This window comes from Gadus morhua, chromosome 4 (assembly GCF_902167405.1).
Source record: "Gadus morhua chromosome 4, gadMor3.0, whole genome shotgun sequence".
Lineage (NCBI taxonomy): Eukaryota > Metazoa > Chordata > Actinopteri > Gadiformes > Gadidae > Gadus > Gadus morhua.
This window is the reverse complement of record NC_044051.1, coordinates 43,094,687-43,097,186: the sequence shown is the minus strand read 5'-3', so window position 1 is coordinate 43,097,186 and position 2,500 is coordinate 43,094,687. Positions and strand designations below refer to the sequence as shown.

The 2,500-nt window shown below is 46.9% G+C and overlaps 1 protein-coding gene across 1 annotated transcript in view; it reads left to right on the top strand.

Annotated features, from left to right (window-relative positions):
• The window catches only part of prozb (protein Z, vitamin K-dependent plasma glycoprotein b), a 10,796-nt gene that overhangs the window by 1,612 nt on the left and 6,684 nt on the right, over positions 1 to 2,500 (top strand). The window lies entirely within an intron of this gene.

The following is a 2,500-nucleotide window of genomic DNA, read 5'->3' as shown; positions in this document are numbered from 1 at the left end:
ACTGGTCCAGAGACTAGAGGGTTAACTGGTCCAGAGACTAAAGGGTTAACTGGTCCAGAGACTAGAGGGGGTTAACTGGTCCAGAGACTAGAGGTTAACTGGTCTAGAGACTAGAGGGTTAACTGGTTAGGGTTAACTGGTCCAGAGACTAGAGGTTAACTGGTCTAGAGACTAGAGGGTTAACTGGCTAGGGTTAACTGGTCTAGAGACTAGAGGGTTAACTGGTTAGGGTTAACTGGTCCAGAGACTAGAGGTTAACTGGTCTAGAGATGAGAGGGTTAGCTGGTTAGGGTTAACTGGTCCAGAGGCTAGAGGTTAACCGTTCATGAGACTAGAAGATTAACTGGTCCAGAGACTAGAGGTTAACTGGTCCAGAGACTAGAGGGTTAACTGGTCCAGAGACTAGAGCTTAACTGGTCCAGAGACTAGAGGTTAACTGGTGTAGAGATGAGAGGGTTAGCTGGTTAGGGTTAACTGGTCCAGAGGCTATAGGTTAACCGTTCAAGAGACTAGAAGGTTAACTGGTCCAGAGACTAGAGGTTAACTGGTCCAGAGACTATAGGATTAACTGTTAGGGTTAACTGGTCTAGAGACAAGAGGGTTAGCTGCATAGGGTTAACTGGTCCAGGGACTAGAGGGTTAACTGGTTAGGGTTAACTGGTCCAGAGACCAGAGGGTTAACTGGTCTAGAGACTAGAGGGTTAACTGCTGAAGAGACTAGAGGGTTAAACTGGTTAGGGTTAACTGCTCCAGAGACTAGAGGGTTAACTGGTCTAGAGACTACAGGGTTAACTGGTTAGGGTTAACTGGTATAGAGACTAGAGGGTTTAACTGGTTAGGTTTAACTGGTCTAGAGACTAGAGGGTTTAACTGGTTAGGGTTAACTGGTCTAGAGACTAGCGGGTTAACTGGTCTAGACAATAGAGGGTTAAACTGGTTAGGGTGAACTGGTCCAGAGACTAGAGGTTAACTGGTTTGTTTAGCGCTGTGTTTCCTCCAGGTCCTGAGCCACGCTGGAGGTAAGATAGACCCGCCGTCTGGTTCAACTAGAGGCTAGAGCTTAACTGGTCCAGAGGCTAGAGCTTAACTGGTCCAGAGACTAGAGCTTAACTGGTCCAGAGACTAGAGGGGGTTAACTGGTCCAGAGACTAGAGCTTAACTGGTCCAGAGACTAAAGGGTTAACTGGTCCAGAGACTAGAGGGTTAACTGGTCCAGAGACTAGAGGGTTAACTGGTCCAGAGACTAAAGGGTTAACTGGTCCAGAGACTAGAGGGGGTTAACTGGTCCAGAGACTAGAGGTTAACTGGTCTAGAGACTAGAGGGTTAACTGGTTAGGGTTAACTGGTCCAGAGACTAGAGGTTAACTGGTCTAGAGACTAGAGGGTTAACTGGCTAGGGTTAACTGGTCTAGAGACTAGAGGGTTAACTGGTTAGGGTTAACTGGTCCAGAGACTAGAGGTTAACTGGTCTAGAGATGAGAGGGTTAGCTGGTTAGGGTTAACTGGTCCAGAGGCTAGAGGTTAACCGTTCATGAGACTAGAAGGTTAACTGGTCCAGAGACTAGAGGTTAACTGGTCCAGAGACTAGAGGGTTAACTGGTCCAGAGACTAGAGCTTAACTGGTCCAGAGACTAGAGGTTAACTGGTCTAGAGATGAGAGGGTTAGCTAGTTAGGGTTAACTGGTCCAGAGGCTATAGGTTAACCGTTCAAGAGACTAGAAGGTTAACTGGTCCAGAGACTAGAGGTTAACTGGTCCAGAGACTATAGGATTAACTGTTAGGGTTAACTGGTCTAGAGACAAGAGGGTTAGCTGCATAGGGTTAACTGGTCCAGGGACTAGAGGGTTAACTGGTTAGGGTTAACTGGTCCAGAGACCAGAGGGTTAACTGGTCTAGAGACTAGAGGGTTAACTGCTGAAGAGACTAGAGGGTTAAACTGGTTAGGGTTAACTGCTCCAGAGACTAGAGGGTTAACTGGTCTAGAGACTACAGGGTTAACTGGTTAGGGTTAACTGGTATAGAGACTAGAGGGTTTAACTGGTTAGGTTTAACTGGTCTAGAGACTAGAGGGTTTAACTGGTTAGGGTTAACTGGTCTAGAGACTAGCGGGTTAACTGGTCTAGACACTAGAGGGTTAAACTGGTTAGGGTTAACTGGTCCAGAGACTAGAGGTTAACTGGTCTAGAGATGAGAGGGTTAGCTGGTTAGGGTTAACTGGTCCAGAGGCTAGAGGTTAACCGTTCAAGAGACTAGAAGGTTAACTGGTCCAGAGACTAGAGGTTAACTGGTCCAGAGACTAGAGGGTTAACTGGTCCAGAGACTAGAGCTTAACTGGTCCAGAGACTAGAGGTTAACTGGTCTAGAGATGAGAGGGTTAGCTGGGTAGGGTTAACTGGTCCAGAGGCTATAGGTTAACCGTTCAAGAGACTAGAAGGTTAACTGGTCCAGAGACTAGAGGTTAACTGGTCCAGAGACTATAGGATTAACTGTTAGGGTTAAC